This window comes from Lepidochelys kempii, chromosome 3 (assembly GCF_965140265.1).
Source record: "Lepidochelys kempii isolate rLepKem1 chromosome 3, rLepKem1.hap2, whole genome shotgun sequence".
Lineage (NCBI taxonomy): Eukaryota > Metazoa > Chordata > Testudines > Cheloniidae > Lepidochelys > Lepidochelys kempii.
In genome coordinates, this window is record NC_133258.1 from 171,802,020 (window position 1) to 171,824,051 (window position 22,032).

The 22,032-nt window shown below is 40.1% G+C and overlaps 2 long non-coding RNA genes across 4 annotated transcripts in view; one reads left to right on the forward strand and one right to left on the reverse strand.

Moving 5' to 3' along the window:
- The first annotated feature begins 367 nt into the window (after nt 1-367).
- On the forward strand, nt 368-10,443 carry LOC140909539 (uncharacterized). Of its 2 annotated transcripts, XR_012158256.1 has the most exons (5): nt 368-602; nt 1,687-1,888; nt 4,358-4,506; nt 6,801-6,881; nt 8,909-10,443. It is a non-coding gene; the product is annotated as an uncharacterized lncRNA (long non-coding RNA). The 2 variants fall into 2 exon arrangements; XR_012158257.1 differs by lacking the exon at nt 1,687-1,888.
- The window catches only part of LOC140909540 (uncharacterized), a 112,986-nt gene continuing 98,853 nt past the window's right edge, over nt 7,900-22,032 (reverse strand). Inside the window, exons 1-6 of one of the 2 annotated variants that reach the window (XR_012158258.1) lie at nt 18,890-18,954; nt 18,674-18,800; nt 16,139-16,262; nt 15,403-15,504; nt 12,555-12,664; nt 7,900-8,340 (exon numbers count right to left, since the gene is read on the reverse strand). This is a non-coding gene — a long non-coding RNA (uncharacterized lncRNA). Of the gene's footprint in view, nt 8,341-12,554; nt 12,665-15,402; nt 15,505-16,138; nt 16,263-18,673; nt 18,801-18,889; nt 18,955-22,032 lie in introns of those variants that run through there. The other variant, XR_012158259.1, reaches the window with a different exon arrangement.

The following is a 22,032-nucleotide window of genomic DNA, read 5'->3' on the forward strand; positions in this document are numbered from 1 at the left end:
ATGGAGGAAAAGTGAAAGAAACCATTCTGTTGACTAATGAACATAGCAGTCAGTGCTTGTAGCACCTGAGATTCATGGAAAATAAACGACGGGATTAGCTCACACTCATTTGAGATGGCAATGTTAATTTGCAATAAGCAGGTTGATTATATCAGTCCTATAAATGTTAGAACCTACTCATCTCTAATCCTTATAAAAATAGTGGCAGGTGGGACCTGAGAAACACCTTGGCACTGGAGTTCAGGGTGTTAAGTGAACTATTTTGAATTCAAGCTACTCCAAATAGGCAGTCAGCTAGAGAAAGAACTTGCAGAACTACACTGCAGACAGACTGGGAGATTTTAGTTTAAAGATTGTGCAACTCCTTTGAGAAGCCGGCACTGCAACTCGGGCTGTGTACTGCAAATGTGGAGTTGCATAAAATTTTCAAAATTACAAGTCTGTTGACTCATCTAGGATTTCAAAGCAAATATAAATGAAGGCAGAAAAACGTAGTAGCTATTGTGAAACAAGATCTTCAACCTAGCACTGTAAAATCTTCAGGTTCTTCATTAAAACAGAAGTGCAACAATAAGAAGCAATGATCTTTTCCTTCCTTTAAGGTAATAAGTGCTGATACTTGGGAGTATATGTTTTACAACAATTGGATTGCCTTGAAGATATACATAGATATCTGCTTTCTGTAGGGTATAGGTTGGCCATTTCCTCTGCAGTGGTCACTCTCTCTCAAGGTAAATTTGATGCTTCAGGGCATAATTCAAACATTAATTGTTGGGGGTTAGGAAGAAACTTTGCCTAGGGGCAGGTGATCCCATATTTATTTACTGCAGAGTTCTTGCACCTTCCTCTGAAGCAGCTGGTACTGGCCAAATTGGTGACAAGATACTGAAGTTGATGGACCACTGGTCTGACCTGGTGTGGCAATTCCAAAATTCCTACAAACTATGGAATCATATTCTGTAGTTTTTGTTCTTCCTCATTCCCTGCTGTTTGTGCTCCACTTACTGTGTCACGTCTAACATGGGAACTGTAAATTAGAGCCCTGCAGCAGGACTAGGATCCTGCAGGTCCCACAGGACCTGCTGCCATAATAGCAGGAGTGGGTAAAATGTACTTTACTGCAGGCAGGATTGAGTGGGCAAAACAAACCCTGCCTGCGGTAACTTGAGGGAAAACATTAAATCTCTTGTAAGTTTGTCGTAAATAGAATTTCAGCAATGTAAAGAAAGTTTTCTTTTTCTTTTTATTAAATAAAGGTTTAATAGTTAAATTTAAGTGAAGAATAAGAAAGTTTTTATGTCTGTTATAACAGGAGTATTTTTACATGGTTTAAACAAGATTTGTTAAATTCTATTGGTGGTAAAAATTGTGTCTGAATTCCGTGTGTGTGTGTGTGTGTCTATATATATATATATATATATATATATATATATATATATTACACAAACTGACCCCTTTTTTGGTTTGTTTTTGGGTTTTTAAGTAGCATGGGGGAATCAGTCTCTCTTGCAGGATGTGTGGGATCAAAGGCTTTTGTGGGTGGGAACGGGATGAGAGTGCCCGAAACAATGCGGGAAGAGGTGGGACTGGGTATTGCAAGGCGGGACAGGGGTGGGATTAAAAAAAATAGTGCCACACAGGGCTCTCCTGTAAAATGTTTGGGGTTCGGATGATTATTTTTTTCAGGTCTTCTGTGAAGCGCTATAAAATGATGGCAAAGAACAGGATGGCAAAGAACAGGAGTATGTCTGTGCAAATAATTCTTTGCCAAGCATATATGGGCATTCAGCCTGTGCACTTCATTGCCCGAGGAGGCCATCGAGACAAATACTGTGGCTGGGTTTTAAAAAGGGTCGGATCATTTTATGACCATTACCACCACTCGGAGGTAACTATACAGTATATAAGTCTCTAAGTCGCATGCTTCTGGGCATAAACAGGCTGCCTTCGAAAGCTTCAAAATTATTCCCACCCACTGCATAGCATTGTGCGGTCATTAATGTGCTTTGCAGAGCCCTCTCTGTGTCACATCAGGTATTGGGCACCACAGCTGGAGGCAGGATCTCAGACTAGACAGACCAATGAATAATCACATCTGGTATGGCAACCCTGTGTTCCTATAATCTCTTTGTTAATAACAAGATGGTAAAACAATTCAGGCAGAAATACAGAACATGTCAGATTCTGTTTACTTAAACTGCTGTTTTAGGTAATTGCTAGTAAACCAAGCCCTTGTGCTTTCCTCAGAAAAATTACAGTTTAGTAGTAAATTTATACTGTCTCCCACTCAAAACATGTCATCTGAAGCTCTAAACTAGTATCAACCAAGAGTTCTTGATTTGCCTGCAAGGGTATGAAAGCCAAGTACATCAATTCATGGGTTGGAGTACAAATGCTCTGTGTTTGTATTTGTATGCATAGGTTTTCCTCCCAATTATTTATGCACATTAATGGCCTGTTTTACTTAAATGGTACACAAAAGAATTGAAATGAAGAGTGAGAGCTTTCCCTCACAAACCAAAAATTTTAGTAACCTCCTTGCATATTAAGCTTCTGAGTAACTTGCAAAAGGGGATAATTGATAAAAACCATTGCATTTCGGAGACTGAAGTTTGATTAGCATTGTTTAGACCTGGACTGGTTCCTGCACTTGGAAGAGACTTTGGTGGCTTGAAATGCACAGCCTAAAGATCCCAGTCTCCTGAAAGGGGGAGGAAAGTCTCCGCATAATTAAGTCTTATGCCAATCTGCAGAAATAATGGACAACAGCCACTTGGACACAAATATGAAATCTGGCAGAGAGAGAAGGTGATTATACATCCACATCTAATCAACTGGGCCTCAGTTTAACATGACGCATACTTGCAAACAAAAAATAATTACATTTGGGTTTCTCTGTCTATGCCAAGAGAAAAACAGCGAAGATTTTTTGCTCTGTTGACTAAAATCTTAGTAAGTGTGATACTGGTTAAAGTTCAATTGCCAAGAATGAATAGTAATGGGTTGAAAAGTGGCAGCAAATGTTTTATCTGATGGGCACTATATAACCAGATTTTAAAATACAAAATAATATTGAATGTTGCTGGGGCACCAAAATGGGGAGAATTGAGAAAAATGATTATTAGATCATTCTAGGGGTAAGGGGGAAAAGGCTTAGCTTTATTACATTGCCTAAATGTTTGCAATGAAACCCAAAACCACACAGAACTTGCCTGGGTTCAGGTTTCATTGCAAACTTGAAACTCAGCTCTGGGGAAAAGTTTGCAAATATTTGCAAAACTATTGAGTCAACCTGAGCCCTGCCTCAAACAAAGCAGAGTTATACTTTACAGTCGAAAGTGCCATGGGAAATGTGCAGTTTCAGGTCAAAACCAAGTGAAATGGGGAGAATTTGACAGTTTCACTTTGAATTACGGGGACTGTTTGAACCAAAACTCAGAGGTTTCATGAATACAAGCAGACCAAAATTGATGGCAGTGTAAAGCATATACAGAGCAACGGAAAGAAACCATCACATTTAGTATCTTATCTACTTAATCGGTTTAATATCTGCTTCTATCTCACTATGTCACTTCTAGACTAAGAGTTACATTCACCCCTGGTTTAATTCAGCTTTCATGGGACCTTAGGTGGTGGAAAAGTCTGCCTGGTGGTAAGGTAGGGCTGCAAGTTGGAGAGTCACCCCACAAGTTGCCAGTAATGCCCCTTACCATAATATCTGAGCGTGTCACAATCCTAATGTATTTATCCTCACAATACCCCTGTCATGTAGTGAAATGTATTATCCCCGTTTTACAGATGGGATACTGAGGCATAGAAAATCTGCCTGGTAGTGAGGTAGGGCTGCAAGTTGGATGGTTATCCCACAGATGGCCAGCAATGCCTGAAACATAAGCAATACTGGCTATGAGGAGTACGTGGCCAGGGATCTGGGGAAGTTCAGGGATTCAGCACATCCCATTAGAAAGTTGCACCAGCAGGGCTCTTATCACCCCACTTCCCAGGAGAAACTAAGCCTATGTCTTTACTGGGGAAAAAAGGCTTGTTTTTTATGTAGCGATAGCTAACTCAAGATAGATCTCACTCCAAAACCCTAGTGGAGACATGGCACAGACAGTCATTATCTCAGCGTAGCTAGCTGAGATAAATCCCAGGTTTGGGTATAGATTTGACCTGAACTAGCTACATCAAGATACAAATAAAAAGAGTTATTAGTTAAAACTAAGGAGACAGTGGGCCAGAGAGAGCAAGTGTGCACAAGCACGAGAATGACTCTATATCCTGTGGTTAGAGCACCTGCCTGGGAGGTGGGAGACGCAGGGCCAGTCCCTCTGCTCCAATGACTATTTATCCACAGTGGAACAGTTTCAATGGGAGAGAGTGAGGGAGCCCCACATCAGAATATTCCAGACTCATACTCATCTGAGAGATGGCAGAGACCTGTTCAAATCCCTTCCTCTCATCGGGTGAAGGGGGCACTTGAACCCAGGATCTCTCAAATCCCAGGTAAGTACCCTAACCACTGGGCTAAAAGTTCTGAGGGAGATGGTCCTCCTGCTCTCCCATACCCAATGACTATCTGTTTTGTGTGAACTAGCCTGGGGTGGGGAGTGGTCCAATAGGAATGCTCTAAGCACACCTGATGGATCAGACTGCACATGCAAGTTAGGATTATGGTTGCAATCACTCTGGAGCTTAGCTATAGGATGACCAGATAGCAAGTATGAAAAATCGGGACCCCTTTTTTTTCCCCCCCGGGATAGGGCGGAGGAGGATAGTTGCATATATAAGGGAAAGTTCCTAATATCAGGATGGTCCCAATAATATCAGGACATCTGGTCACTCTACTTAGCCAGGAGATATGCACCCAGATGCTTAGAGTGAGGCAGCAGTGTGTATGCCCAGAGGCACAAATTAGATGCTGAGGGAACTTTTAACTGAAAAAATTTAGAAGCTGAGTGAGTTTAGGTGCCTATAGGATTCAGTGAGAGTTTTGTGAGTAGCTATGGAGTCTAAAACTGGGACTTAGGTGCCTCAACCCACACTTAGGTGCCTAAATCTGGGGCTTAAGCACCTAAGTACCTTTGTGAATCTAGACCTTAATCCTTGCAACACTGAGCAAAGAAATACCTAAACATCTTTAAAAATCTGAGCCTATTTCTCCTACTGCCTTGACCAACTCATTTAGCTGTTCTTTAGTCTGTCCCAAAGAACAGCTGGTAGCTGTGCTCTGCATGGCTTGTTTTCTATTGGCTGACCAATGGTTTATGGTAGTGGTCTTTTACTAGGAAGAAACCTCCGCCTAATTTGGCCTCCCTCCTTATGCTGTGCAGGATATGAGTCAGTCCCACAGAAGTCACTTGGACTAAATGGGAGTTACTATTATCCTTAAGGGGGATAATTCAGGTCCTACTCAACACGACAGTCTTTTCATTGACTTCAGTGGGGTTTGGATCAGGCCCTATTTTAAAAGCATTCGCTTTATAATACTGATATGAGCACAATGGAATCAACAAATATTTATGGCCCATTTGGGGTGATTCTGTTGGAAAATATTTTTTCCAGAAGTTTCAAGAAACCTGTTCAACTTTTTTCTATACTTCTAATGTTCTCCAAAGCCCAAATTTCTCCTGGTTCTGCCATCTCCTATTGAATACATTTAACAGCATGTCAGAGAGAGAGAGACTGCCTTGAAATAAATAACTCTTCCTTGAGATGAGGGACACTTGGCTGCCCTGCCTAGTTCAAGAGCAGAGTTCAACTGAACAAACTATTTGAGTGTTATAAGATAAAGGCTAAATGTAAACAGTGTCCAAAAGGAGCCAAAGTCCTAATGTAAAAAGTTCATTTGTGTTTTAATGAACCGGTTCAGTAAGCAAGAGGACTGGAAAATTCAGAACTCATCCAATAAGCTCACAGTTGAACTGGGGGCTGTTAGCAACTAATCTCATGAGGACTAGCCTGACGGTATCAGTAAACGTAAGGAAATGAATATGATCTGTGTGTGCATTCCCTGCTCACCAGCCAAGTTCATTTCAGAAGCTTGTGGTACAGAGTTGTTCTCTTTGCTGTTGTTTGCTGCGAATGAGTAAGTCACAGCCGTCATTGAATATCACCAGAATTGTGTATATTTCGGGTACACAGAATATTATAATTGAAAGATGACTAGCATCTCACTTTAAGAGACAAAAAATATATGAAAGTCCATTATATTATAATACAGTATCTATAAACACACCAGTTACACACCAGAGCTATTGGATGCACAGGAAGAGGAACAAAATATATGAAGATAAAACGTAAACATTGCATTTGGAATGACCTTTCTAATGTGCTCTCTCTCAGCTCTGTAGGCCATCAGCCAAGGCCTACATACCTTTTCTGGCAGCAAGCAGGTAGGAAAAAAATCAAAATCCATTTTTTTCCTTTCTTAAGGAATTCCTTAAGGGCACTATGGACACAATTCTCACTGGCCTGTCTACCACAGTTAAGAGTCACCTAGCATCCCTGGCTGCCAGCTATTATAACACTAAGCATAGAGAATGAATATGTCCCTTTTCTGCCGTGATGTTCAAGGATGTCCCTGAATTCACCTCAAAATATTTCCTCTCTACTCTCCATCCCCCACCGCCCCATACCAAATACTGGAATACTTAAAGTGGAAAGAAATGTCAAGAGACACTACCAAGGTCGGTGTGCCCAAAATATGACCTACTGTGCCTTTTTTTTCTCGTTTCTGTTTTCCAAGCCCATAGAGGGTTGGTGTGTTGTTTGTATCTTCAATACTCTTTATTTTCCAGGAATAAAAGATTAGTACCAGCAAGAGAGCACAAATAAGCAACAAAACACTGTGTGAATGGGATGAAGATACATATATGTTGGTAAGGAAATAATTTTGGCTCATAGCTGCCAAGAAATAACAAAAAATGAAAAATTCTGGAATTAAACTGTGGGGGGGGGTATTCAAATGAATTTTGAGGGGAAATGCTTTTTTTCTTCATCACAAATAGCCCACTGGCAATATTTCAAGCCTATTGGTAAACTTTTCAAGTATCACTTGAATAAAGAAAAGCAGATTTAAAGCCAGTATTTTGATCATTTTGATCCTGCCAATCTGCTTTTTGTTCTAGATGTCCCTATATCTATGAACATCATCCTTAATTTCTAGCTTACCTTGCAAAAATTCAACTAATTTATTTTACTTTGAAAATATCATTTCCATTTTTGGAGACTAGAATACCAAAAAACTGTAATGCCATACATGGCCTTGCTCTTGCAAACGTGTGGGTAACTTTACTCACACAACTCAAGTCAAAGTTTGCATGATCAGGGTCATGCTGACTGTTTCCAATGGTAAAACACAAAGGGACAGACTGTGACCTTCTTATTCACAGTGATGAGCTCTTACTCACAGGAACTGCCTCATTCATTTCAGTGCTGTCAGCCAAGTTCCTAGTGGACAGGTGTCCACATTACAGAAAACCCTACCACAGCTGGGAATGGTCGTCACTTTTCTTGTAAGACTCATCAGAAAGGCCAAGATCTGAACAGGGGTCCAAAGCATCCACAGAGGATGTAGGAGCAATTGGGCCTTTGTGAGTAACTTCCCGTTAACACTGTAGGTATAGCAACATTGCAATCAGAGGTGTGACTGCAGCTGTTGTAGACATACCCAAGCTAGCTTTGATCTAGCTAGCTCAAACAACAATAGTGGTGAAACCTCAGCAGCACAGGGTAGCCACTCAAGTACATCTCCAGGATCCTGGGTGGACTTGTATCGTTAAAGTCTCGTTGACATCCATTCCAAATAAATACATCACAATCAACTTCACTACCATCATTTTAATTACTTTTTAGTGTTTCACATACATATACAAAAATCTAAAATGATTTGCAGTGCTAGATGGGATAGATCATACCCTTACAAACTGTGAAAGTGCCTATATGTGGTTATTTGTTATATTGTATATCTTCTCTAGAATGCAGGAATGATTCTGTAAAGTATGTTGGTATTGTCCAGCACTCTTTCACAGATTAGGAAATTTTAGGCCTCAGACTAACAAAACAGGTAGGCCCAGTGGCTTCAGTGGGTTTCAACAACCGAGATTTCACAACAAATGCTTAGGTTTCTTACCAATAACTTTGCAAATTAGACAGACATATTGGTTTGGTAACAATAACAAAGTGAGAGACATAACTTCAAAGCAGATTAGAGTTGCAGAACTGATTGCACTAACAAGCAGACTGGATCAGGTGTGTCCCATTAATCTTCAGATTCATCAGCTGTCTGTTCTCAGCCACAGGAATCAACTAAATGGTGATGCACTTCCAATAAATCATCTGCAGAGTGAGTAAAGCAGCAAGATTTTCACTTTATACAAGCCATTCATTTAATGAAGTGCCTTCAAATTCCTTCCAAAAAAGCAATTTTTGCACTCCCCTTTTATAAACATAAAGGGCTAAATGACTAATTGTGTTGGATTATTTCCACATGCACCAAAATATCGTTGTGCACTAGTTCTACTTTGCAGTCATGGATAAAATTTTTCTAAACTATGAAGTTCTGGACGGAACATATTTAAAAACTTCTCTGTGTTGAAACTGTGTCCCGCTGCACTGCAGTGAAATGAGTTGCAACTGTAGTATGGCCTTTCACAGGCATGATTTCATAACATTGGCTGCTCACTACTTTTATTATTCTTGAAACGTATCTCTAGATGTGATAGGGACTTATCTTCAAAATGCCTGAAAAGCTGCATCTTAATAAATGCCTCACACTGGTGTGGCAGACCTAGGTACTACAGTTTTCTAGATTTATTTTGAAAATGCTTTTCCAGTGTTGATATTGGCCCATTTCTTACCTTCAGGTAATTTATTTGCCCTTTGTTGTTTATGTTTCCACCATAAGGGCTTCTTTCGTTTTCCAAATTACAAAGCAGAAGGACTTTTGGGCCCTGACTCTACAAACACCTATACATGTGAGTAACTCAAGAAAAAGAAAGAAAGAAAGAAAGAAAGAAAGAAAGAAAGAAAGAAAGAAAGAAAGAAAGAAAGAAAGAAAGAAAGAAAGAAAGAAAGAAAGAAAAAGAAAACTACTTTATACAGACTACTATTTAGGAGAGAAGATCACTAATTTGAAGGTGGGGGAAAGACAGGAAGGAAAATTCTTTCCATTCTGTCCCACTAAAAAATATATCTACTGCAATGTTTCAGTGGGAGCTAACAGTGTGTCCAGAATTTTCCCTTAAAAGCCTATTAATTGCTTTCGAATATTGGCATCTGCATACTGATGAAAATTATAATATAAAATATAATATAATCTATAAATATAACACTAGGATTTATAGGCCAGTTTTGTAGGTATAAACCCAATCCCTTTCTTTGCCAGAAAAACCACACACAGAAAAAACAAGATAAACCAGCTCTAATCTGCACCGAGTAGCAGCTTCTGAAAACCACATTGTGCTTAAACTATTTGTAATAAGCCAGGTACCTCTCAGAATCTGCTGATCCCATTTAGATCTCAAGGTCGATTTGTATCAAAATATCTGCTGCATACCAATAATATATACATCCTGGGAGACAAGTTCACAGAAATATTTTTCTTTTTCAAACTGAATATTAGATGGATAACATGTTAACTATGCCCCACTGCGTTGGTATTATCAGAAACCTGTTCACTGTTTATTTCACCGTAACCACAGTGGTGTACACATGGCTGTGTGGTTACTGGAGCTGCTGCTAAAGACTCAGAATGAAGCAGTTGAAGTCTATAAAGCGGAAGAAATGTGTGTTGTGTGTTCAGAATCTTTCATGGCAGCATTTTCTTTTTATCAAGAAAAAAGAAAAAGCCTGTAAGACCAATCCTGAGATCCCTGAGGAAGCAAAGTTCAGAGTGACGTCAATGGGGACTGGTATATGCGATTGAAAATAGTCTAAATACCAGAGTAGAAGGGGGAAAGCCTCCAAGCTTCAGAATGTGTTGATAATTGTATAAGTATTAAAGATGAAGAAAAGCCTGGATACCAAACTTCTGAGGGTCAGATTTTATATCCTGACTTGAGTTGAATAGCACCTCATGTCATTAGTATTTCCATTTAAATCAAGGGGATTACCTGTAGAGTAAGGCATTGCTTATTCTGAGGAAGGGTATCTCAATCTGGCCCTTAGGAGATTTCATCCATATACTTTAGACAGGAACAGGAACTCTCATATCACGAAGACAGTTTGGCAAAGGATAACTGGGTGGAAAACTAATCAATAAAATGGATTAATAGAAAGAGCTGCCTGCTAAGGTTTTGGCGCATATATAATAATTAATTAAGCCCTACTACTGTATTTCTATTCACTGCACTCTGTGGGAGTTTTGCCTGGGAAGAGACTTAGCACTATATTTTAAGATGCAAAGCACTATTACAGGGCCAGATCCTCAGCTGTTTAACTATGCCATTTTATGCCATCTGAGGATTTGGCCCTTTATATGGCCCTCAATTATTATAGTTATCTAAAAACATATCATAAACCTTTCTAAGGCTTGTGGCGGGGGGGGGGGCTGGAGGCAGCTGTGTTGCTGGTTTTGTCAGAGCAACTCTTTACAATGACAATTCACTACTGTTGGCAGTTTATGTGGTCTGCTTTTGCTTAGTCTAGGTTTGAGACTACAGGTAGTTTCAGACTTTTCTATCAGCCTGTTTTGTGAAAGCGACTGTGTCGCTTTCACAGATTGACACACACACCGTTTATGACTATGAAAGCAAAGATCCATTTCCTCAGCATGTGACAGACTAGAGTCAACATGATCCCCAACTCAGCAGTAGGCAAAAGCCTAGCTAAGAAATGATTAAAGTCACTTCATGGTTTCCTGCAGCTGTCATACGAGCAGACTCACCCTGTAGTCAGCTGGGCAACTGTCTTTTTTTCTGAGGTCTACAGATAGCAGCTTTCTCTTGAAGCGTATTTGCCGCCTGTATACCAGACACATCAGGCATCTTTGCCATCTCAACAGTGTCAGCTCAAATGACTTCCTAAGCAGTACCTTTTCTGCCAGCTCTAAAAGATTGATGTGTTTGCTCATCCAAACTTACTAAACTAGCTAATTCTGGCAGTGAGTCAGGAAACACACTAGATTTCTTTAATAGCTTCTTCCATCTGAAATCATGTGATGAACAGGCATTAGGCTTGCACAAATCTGTCTGTGTTCACTGGAAAGAAATAACTGTTTCTAGAGTAACACTAATGGGATCCACAGTGACATATATCCCATGAACAGCACTATACTGACCTGTCAACTATTCTTTATGTTTGCTTATCGGAGTCCATTCCGTTCTTGTGCTTCCCTTAAATCATACAAACCACAGATGTTAGAGGAGGAGAGGGAGATAGACAGTGACCCCAAAAGGAGCAAATTATCCTTCCACTTTCTATAGATTTGCAGAGGTCTACAAAAACAGATAGTGAGATAAGAGAAGTAATGTGTGTAAACAAAAAATGGGAGGGCCTATGAAGGAGTGACTATGCTCCAGCAAACTGCCACTCATTGCAGATGCACCGCCATAACATCAATTTACACAGAATAGAAAACCCCCTGCTTAGACACAAAGGTCCTTTATTCCATAGAACACTATAGAGGATTGTTAATGCATCTTGGAGTCCATAATCTCAACAATTATAGCTGAATACCCAGCCTTTCTTCCTGCCACACAGTACGGTGCTTTGCCCGAGCAATGGGTGAGATTATTTCACTGTACGCCCTATTGAGATAGGTAGGTGGCATACAGTCCACAGATGGAAAATGTGAGAATGTGGTCTGGCTTACTTAAAATATAAGCACTGAAAAATTCAGTTATTTTATTAGAAGTTCATTTAAATTTCCCCTTTTGCAAGTCTCTTTCTCTTTCTTTGCCCTGCCTCCATAATATTCCCTGGCTCCTCCTCCCTATGACAGGTTCCTAGCAACCTGCAAACGCCCACTGCTCCCCTCACGCTCCACCCTTTGAGTTTCCTAACATCTGCACAAATCACTCAGACTTTGACATTAAGTTTCAGGGCCCATCAGCTTTGGCAGCCTTTCAGCAGAGATTGTATTCCAGGCGGAATATAAATATTGCATGCCAGACCACATAAATTTCCATTCAGAATAACACTAGGCCACCATAGAGAGGCCGCTCCAGCTGGCTGCACTACCATTTTAGTAGCAGGGGTACGTGAGTATGGGTGAAGCGGGAAGGCCATGCCAACCAACACTGAAACTAAAAGAAAGGTTGGTTCAGATCAAGAATAGGACAGAGGTTCAGACCAGTTCCTATTCTGGTCCCACGGTTAAACAAGGATCATGTTTCACTTGCTGTACTGTTAACTCTATACAGGTGCACCAACACCAACGACAAGCCACAAAAATTGCATGGAATCTAGCAACATTTTCTCAACGAAGTTCTTCAGTCAAGTGAGTTTCATAGCAATGGGACCAAAGGAGTTTTATTAACAAGCGTATTTTGAGTACCTCGGGGCTACTGAAAGAACCATGCTAGCAATGACTTTGCTGCTGCAGTTATTACCTCGCAAAGGATTTCCTTGTTTGCATTGGCTGAAAATGTGGAGCCACGTCATCAGCTGGTGTAAATGACCACAGCTCCAGCGTACAACCATGTTATAGACCCGTTTTAACCTGTGTAGGGGTGATAATAATGTTTTAAGCCCGTGTCTTGACAAAGAGTTGTGTGCAACACTGTCCTTTTGGAAATGCAGATCAGCTCTAATATTACTGTGCCCATGGTATGGGACCTGATTACTTCTTACTTGTTCTCTAGTTTTGAGTGCTCTTTGGACTCCTGCTGTCATGATTCTGGGCAGAAGGAACTCAAGATCCCTTCAGTTATTTATCAGTGAAATTCTAGATGAAAATAAATCAAAAAAGGCCTCAAAGGTTAATAGTGTTATGTTGGGGATTGGGTGAAGCCTCATGGAAACTGGTGGGTATGACAGCTACCCTTCCTATATGAAGCAGTTAAGATTCTTTTGGAGCAAGTTAGCTAAAACAATAGGAGCCACTGCCCAAAACTCAGGCAACATGCAAGGCCAGTCAGGAGCTGAGCTATGTGGGGAGAGGGGTTTCACTGGGGGCTGAATACAAACACAGAGGGCTGGGTATTGTTTCAGTGTTACTATTGATAGAGAATAGACACAGCCAGAAACACCAACTAAGCAGGCCAAGATGGCAACAGAAAGCCAAAGGCATAGAGGTTAATAGTATTTGGGATCATATACAACATGGTTTTACAAAAGGTAGATCATACCAGACCAATTTGATCTCTTTCTTTAAGAAGATAACAGATTTTTTAGACAAAAGAAATGCAGTAAATCTAATCTACCTGGATTTCAGTAAGGCATTTGATATAGTTCCACATGGGAAATTATTAGTTAAATTGGAGAAGATGGGGATTAATATGAGACTTGAGAGGTGGATAAGGAACTGGTTAAAGGATAGACTACAACAGATCATACTGAAGGGTAAATAGTCAGGCTGGAGGGAGGTAACTAGTGGAGTTCCTCAGGGATCGGTCTTGGGACCAATCTTATTTAACATTGTTATTACTGACCTTGGCATAAAAAGTGGGCATGGGTTAATAAACTCTGCAGATGATACAAAGTTGGGAGCTATTGCCAATACAGAGAAGGACCGAAATATCATACAAGAAAATCTGGATGACCTTGAAAACTGGATTAATAGAAATTGGATTCAATTTAATAGTGCAAAGTCTTGCACTTGGGCACTAACAACAAGATTTTTTTGCTATAAAATAGGGATTTATTCCTAGTCATTCCACACAGTAGAAAATGGTCACCAGAGGATATGAAATAATCTCTGCATACAGCAGAGCTGGTTGAAAATCAGAATTTTCATTCTGCAGGAAACACTGCTATTTCAACATTTGTTTTCATCCCAAACTGGGACAAGAAGTCAAAAATTTCAAATTTTTTCATGGAATGGAAAGTTCTGAAAAATTTCAATTCAGAAATGTTTAAACATTTGGTTTTGCCTAAGCTGCCTCAGTGCCTGATTAGAGTTGTAGTTCAGGTGCTCAATACCCCATTCTCCTCTCAGGGCTGAGCTCCCCAACCAGATTATATTTCCCATGATACGTTTGAGTTATGGGACTCCTATGAGGCATTATGGAAGTTCAGCCAGAGATCATACCACAGTGCATCCTGAGAAGTCATGGCACCTGAACTCCAAATCCCATGAGGCACTGCAGCAGCTCAGGCAGACACAGATTAGTGTCATATTGACTCAGAATGAAACATTTTGATTTGATTCAACACACCACCATGTTTCATTATGAGACAATATGATTCAAAATGAAATACTTCATTTAGATTTTATCAATGGAAATTTGAAAAATATCAGCAAAATCAAATTTTCCTATGGAAAATGTTCACTTTGTGGAAACTGCATTTTCCATCAAAAAGTGGACTATTCCTGACCAGCTCTAGTGTATAGTTAGAATATCAGTTTGATAAGGGCCTAGTGCTGTGTGATACTGAGCGGCAGAGCCAGATTAATCCATCAGTGGGCGCTCGGCAAAATACACTTACGGACTCATGAACAACAACAAAGAGACATACAGTATATTCACTGCAGCTTAGCTGCCATGCTGTGGATCTGCCCGACGGGCTGCACATCCCAATGCTGCTCAGGGCCCTACTCATCATGATGGGAGTCACAACACACCCACTCAAATTTGGCCCAGGGGCCCCCCTCCATCATGACATGGGTGGGGAGTGGCCAGGCCAAATCTGAATAAGTGACATTGCACCTCCCCATCATGGTGAGCAGTGCCACAAGAAGCAGCAAGAGGCACAGCCAGTCCTGGCAGTTCCACAGCATGCCCAGCCCAGCCACGGTGAGTATACTGTGCAGCTGTTTGTTTGCCTATGTATTAATCTGGCCCAGCTGTAGTTTACAATGGCTTCAGAGGAAACTGAGGGCACTTAGAACCAAGATACTTTGAGATGAGAGGCCCCATATAAATACAATATTGTCATCTGTCAGTGCTGTCAAACATCCTAGCTGTTTTTGGTAGTGAATGGGACCTGGATAACTGACGGGGGTTCATTCTGGGTAAGACCAAAGCAAATAGTAGTACATTCAGAGAAACAGTCAGAAGAGAAGGCAAGGATTAGGTCTGTCCCTTGAACTGAGGATGAATGCTTGCCATTTGTCACTCGAATTCACAATTCCATTTAGGGATGTGGTTGAATCCCCAGCTGCAGTTAGATTATCAGAGAGCAACAGTACCCACGAGTTTTCCAAAATTTAATTGTGTAAGTCATACAGTCTAGCCTTAAATAAATAAAATTAATCATGAGATTAAAATAATAAATAGGACAAGTGAGTTCCATTACCTTAAACGTAGAGTCTCTGATGCCTGGTGGAAAACAAGGCAAAATATTCTATTTCAAAATAATTCCGCTGATGCGTCATATTTTATGTCATTCTCTTTCTTGCTTCATTAGACATGTGGATGAAAATAAGAACTTTGATTCTTAAGCATGAATATCTTCCCTTTTTGCTACCCTTCCACCAACATTACACCCCTCTCTGACACTCCAATAATCACCAGAGTAGCCAGTTTCGATTACACGAACACAAACATTATGACTTTGGGTGGGTAATAAACAATTTTAGCAGACGAACCCTGAAGAAACAAAGATCCTGTTTTCTTGCAACAGTCATTAGTAATAAAGTAAAGGGGGTGACAAATGCAGGAACATATTGCATTGATTATAAGCAAAATTCTTTCTAAATCAAATGTTTTGCAGTTTTCTATGAGCTTGCAGCAGCTCTCTCTGACTCCAGTTTTAACTTGTACAAAGTGTTCACATTTTACTGACACTACACAGATTCTGCCTGGTGTCACTGTAGTGTAAAGAGTAGAAAATACAACATATTATCAGCCAGAGTGCCTAGAGATCTTGCACACGGAGGGGCTTGTTCTAGGGAAGAATTACTACCACCATCTTCCTTTGCAGTTTACACCAGGAAGGCAGAGTGGCCCAGCTTTGAATTACACAGGAGCACCATATAAGCTCCCAGGGCAAAAAATGTCAAGGGGAGGTACCAAATCAGTGTTCTCCTTACCTGCATTCATCATATCCCCTTCCTGACCACTTCATCAGCTTCATTGACTTCCTATGGCCCCACAGCTGCAAACCCATGCCCTCCTGGATTTTCCACTGCCATTGCCCTCTGCCACAGTCCATACCTACAAAAGTCAGGGTATCCCCAGATGTGAATCTGTATCTGTAAACTATCACCCACAATCATCCCACACACGCTGCTCTGCTCCTACACTATAATACCTATGCCTGGATTTAGAATAAATGCTCATAATGAAACCTGGTTTCACTGCTAACCTGAAACTCCTGCCATGTTCACCAAAAGGTGATCTGATCGTCCAATCAGCTAAGGCTGAGTTTCCAGTAAATTAGGATAATTTGTGTTTTTAAGCAGAAGCCATGAGAAGCTGTGATTTTTACATGAGTTGGATCCCAAGCCAAGCAAAAACCCAGCAGTCTCATCTTTGGCTTTGATTTCAAGGGATTGTGTGAACCCAAAACTCAAAGCAAAATGCAAAAACCCCCAAGCTAAAAGGAGAAAAGGCTTGTTTGCTAATTCAGATCACCAAGGTCCACAGTTTTACTCTAGAACCTATAAATCACACTCCCTGTCTACTCATCTCATCAGACCACATCAAGTCACAGCACCTGTTAAGTTGTTCACCTGCTTGTACATAGGCCCCAATCCAACAAAGCATTTTAGTACATAAGAAATCCCATTTAAATCAGTAATCTTGGGTTTGTTCAAACAAAATCACGGCTAAAAAGAGTGATTCTATTCGTTTCTGGTTAGCAAGACTATCTCCCTGCGGTTGGGTTACATGGTTCATCTTTAAACAGGCTGCTACGTCTGAGTGCAATAACAGAAATATTAATTTGCCTTCTGCTAATCTGGACAAAACAGCAACTCTTTGTCTATCTAGTTTCCAGTAATAATTTTGCTCCCAGCACATGTGTTTACTGCCCTCTGTTTGATCAGTTTAATGGCTTCTTGTATAAGCTTTCCAAGGCTATTATTACTCTTACTTGGTGTGTGGAAAAGGCAAAGACTCATTAAATGGCCTGCATTCCTAGAGTCAGTTGCCTTTAGGCAGGAGTGCTCCTGATTTTCAACTCTGGCAACAATATCCAGTACTGCAAAAATAGAATAGCTTGCAATTGCAGTGCAGCAGATTGGCTGGCTAACTTAGGCCAAGAGAAATGCAGTTTGTTTTTATAACCTCAATGATAGTTGCCTATGCCTGTTCAAATTTCCAGAAGAGGAATTTATATAGATACTGATAACTGGCCAAATAGACTCTACCTTCAGTAATGGGATAACCTCGTATTATTATTTCAGTTCTGTGTATAATAAAGATGGAAGATCTTTTTAGTAACATACTGGAAATCATTACAGCAACAGTCCAAAAACAATTGCCAGTGGGTAGTGTGCTGTCAACTCCTCTCAGTTCATTGCTTCATCATTTCACATCATTCATGACCAACAGGAATGATTTCTTCTTCCTCAACATTGCAGCAGTTTAGTTTCCATGCTCATTAATGTCTGGTGCCTCTTACAATTACAGTTCCCAGCAAATCCAAAAGTCATAAAACATCCTAACATCTGTGAAATTCTATATTTACCATGACCATGTGGTACTGAACTCTTATCGTATGTTAAATCTGTTAAACCTAGGTTGTGAAATGATACAACATACTTGGCCCTGGAAACACCAGAGACTGATGAAGATGGGATGTCCCATTTGCTAAGAAAACAGAAACAAAATTAATCCTGTATTGGCAGGAGAACGAGCTAGGAAACATAATTAGAGAGCAGCCTAATCTGCAAAGTTTAGATTCACACTTCCCCAAGTCTGTGGTTCTGAAGTCCGGTTCAGCTTGGAACCCGATGCAAATTTTGGGACTGTTTAGATCATAGTTTAGGCACAGACCCCTATCTAAACCTATTAGGTCTTTTCTACCTCTTAAATTCTATGTTTTTACCAATTATTTCATGTTGTTACAGTGCCATTCATTTTTATCATTAACATTTAATAGACAAGACATTTGAATAAAGGGATGTATAGATATCAAAGCATCCAACTACTGTGCCTTCCCTGCCATGTGCTTGCCCATGCTGACCTACCATGCTGAAATCACACTGGGACGTATCATCTGGCTGGTTCTACCAATGATGTTAGATGACTCAGCATTTTTCAGCACTGTAATGTCCTTCTGGAAACAGCATTGTAAAATACAGCAATGATTGCTGTATATACTCTTTAGGGCAGACAAAGGCAAAAGAATGAAAAATATCTCTCAACTATGTGTGGGTTATTCATAGCCTCTAGATTCAGAGATATTTGAATTTCATGTTTCTACTTTAAGGGTCTCATAAATTTTTTACAGTCTAACGGCCTGTGAGAAATATATGTGTTATCACCTACAAATGGAGAAATTGGCCATTTTTGCCATGCAAACTCAATTAAATCTCCCACATTTTTGTTTGGTTTAGATTGGACCCCATTGGATGAATTACATTATATCTAGTGCACTATACTCCTCTTTGAGTACTTACAATAGTTTTGTCTGGACGGGCCTGTTCAATTTGTTCCCTGAAACTCCCAACTCTGCCTCAGATGTATTCCTCTTGCAAATTGAGCCAAGTTTATACCCACAAATGAAAGAAGAGTATATTGAATATACTGAAATGGAAAAAGAGCATAACATGTCATTTTTACTCTCTTGAGACAAACCAGAATAACATGGGGTCTTTAAAAGCAGTGTCTATTACCTGATTTTGATCACTCAACAAAAGTATTCTTCTTTCTGGAGCACCAAGGACATTTTAAAAACAACTGCAGCAAAAAAGATAGATCAGCACAGAAAGGCAGCTGAGACAAGAAATTTGCCTGAATATCACAAACACCTATCTGTTTCACAATAGTGTAAAAGGCACCCTTTATGCATACTCTGCTCATTGGCACTGACAATGGATGTAATTGTTTTATATATTTATTTAGATTTCATACTTACACAAACTCTACACAAAAGGGACAATAAGAAAAAAGTGCTTTTTTGTTCCATAGACATTCTGTTAGTCATTATACAACGTGACTATGCAGTGCAATGATTCTTTGTCTGCAATGATTTTACCGAAAGAACTGCCCTAAAACTATAATGGACTGGATGATTATTTAATGTATTTTGGCTAGAAATCTTGACAAGTTAACCTAGCCACTCCTATGAAACCTCTACTTCCAGACTCAGCTGTGCTCAGGAAGTGCAGTCACATGAAATTTTGAAGTAACTGAACTGATTCAAAACTCAGAACAGGTTCAAGCCAGTTCTTAGTGAATCCAAGCTGGTTTGCTGATGCTTATTAAAAACAAAATTACATTTTAATGGGAGGGAAATAGTAAATTTCAGTACTCATTACAGAGGGACGGTCCAATACTTACTGTGGGGGAAAAGATTTAATTATTTTCAGTTATTTTTTAAATAAAATAATCACTTTTCATGAATATGGTTATAATTAAGTCCCTTTATTTTTTGAAAAATTCCTTTCATTTAAAAATGTAACAAAACTATATTTAAAATCCCAAACAATATCCAACACCAAAGAATAAGGGGACAAATTCAGAGTGTATATATGAAGGTAAGTTACAGGTCAAATAGAGCAAATATAAATACATTTATTTTACATGGTAAGGCAGACCTTTTTTATTGCCATCCTGGCTTTTTAAGAACAAAAAAAACAAAACAAAAAAACCACACCCTCTTAGTGATTGATTTGCCTGCTTCAACCTTGCCCTTCCACCCCACTTTGTGTGTTAAACCAACTTATCATCATTCACACCCACCTACTCTGACCTACTAACTTGTCCTATATACCACACCCTCAGGTGCAGTTACTGAGCAGAGCAGTAGAAATTATTGCACTTTGTGTGCATGTGGTTGCAGATTCACATACCAGCAAGTCTGTTTCAGGAGTGGTGACCATCCTCTTATCATATGACCTCAAGTTGGCCCAGGATGTGTGGCTATAGAAGATACTTGTGCTGAGAAGCACAAGGTTGAAAGCAGAGTGCCTTGTAATGAAGCAGAGGGTATCCAATAGATCAACCCACTATTATGTGTTATATAACTCAAGGTGGAGTGGAAAGGAAGTTGTGAGTGTGTATGGTCATCGCTAATGAATGAAAAGAAATATGCTGCCCTGAGGCACACGTTCTTACACATTCCCAAAGCAGTTGTTCTGAGGGCATCTTTGACTATAAACTTGTAGGCATTAGTTGCCATTATTACAAAACTAGTATGATTTATTTATTGGTCTGATTTCCCATATGTATATCAGGAATGTGTGTTCACAACAATGTGCAAGCACACATCAAAAAATCCCCCTTCTTGTCAAAGCATCTGATCTTTTTACAGCAGAAAAAAGGCTAAACAGAGAGGGAGCTATTTTTAGTGTTCCTGAAGGAGTTTCTTCCAAATGTTCACACAGCTCTAGGATGAATAAATCACATCTCTGAATGCTCACTTTTGAATAGCGGACAAAATGAATGACTCCAGACTTCAGCCTCACCTATACCCGGTGGAATACTGCATCCTCTGCACCAGAATAATGCATCTGATCAAAAATGGCTTGTTTCTCAGCTAAGGGACACACCAGCGTAATTTACTATTTCCCTTTAAAAATCTGATACAGAATAAATCTGAGCTGGTGGAGGAAGTGTGCTTTTAAAGTCTAGCCTGATATTGTGTCACCTGTTTCCTGGAGCTTCCTTCCTGTAGATTCAATAGCTAATTTTGCACCATTGTGCTGATGAAGTGGCCAGAGCAAGAAGAGAGGAAAATACCCAGAGGAGTGTTAACAAAAGTTACATAAAATGAGTCAAAGAAGTTGATTTTGGTTTCATTGGCTTGCAAACCACTTACACTTCTGCATCCCAAAGGAAAGCAAAGGTTGCTTTGTAAATAATAACTTTATAATCATTCACATTTTCCATCTGTAGAGCACTTCCATTTATCATACTGCTAAAGATCTCAAAGCAGTATGTGAAATTAGTGCCAAATTCCCTCTTGTCAGTGGTGGGAGATATAAAGTAAGTCTTCCTGTGTCTACAAAGTTCCCTGGATCCTAGAAGGTTCATCCCAAAGCAGAGCAGGTAAAGGAAAATTCTTACCATCCTCACCCTCCATTGGGTTTCTTCCTGGGGGGCAACAGGAGTGGAGTTCTACAGGAGCTGTACCTGCAGAAAGTGCATTGAATCAGTACACCCCCTGATACCTTAGCCATGCTCTTCTCAGCCAAGGCAACATTTGGGCTGCACTGCTTTCCATGCCCCCAGTGGGGAGATAAAGGGAAGCTGTGGCTATGACTACCCGTGCCCATCTAGCAGGGGGTTATGCCACCAATAACCCTGAGCTGAATCTATCCCTGAAACTAGTCTCTAGAGAGGGGTTACAGATGAGATTTTTCAAAAGCCCTCAGCCAATAACAAAAGCACTGACTTCAATGGAAGCAGCGTTACAGCAGCCCAGGGTGCCTCTGAAAACCCCATCCATGAATTAACTGATATATAACTAAATAGGCGTGCATGCACACACACAGATTAAATGCATCATTTCACCCTCTACTGAAATCCAGCCACCTCTGGGGGGAAACGTGGCTCCTGATTAACAGCACACAACAACCGCAAGCTTTACTGTACACTTTCCTTATGGGAAGTGCCATGGGATCTTTAATGACTGAAACAATCAGGTCTTGGTGTTATATATCATTGAAAAACAGCACCTCCAGCCGCACAGTGACCACTAGCCCATGCTGGGGCATTAATTCAGATGTGCAGTCTTAAAAAGAGCCTTCTATTTCAATAAAGTGATTACATAACCCAGAAACAGCTGCGCCCATTTCTAGGGTAGTGTCCCCAG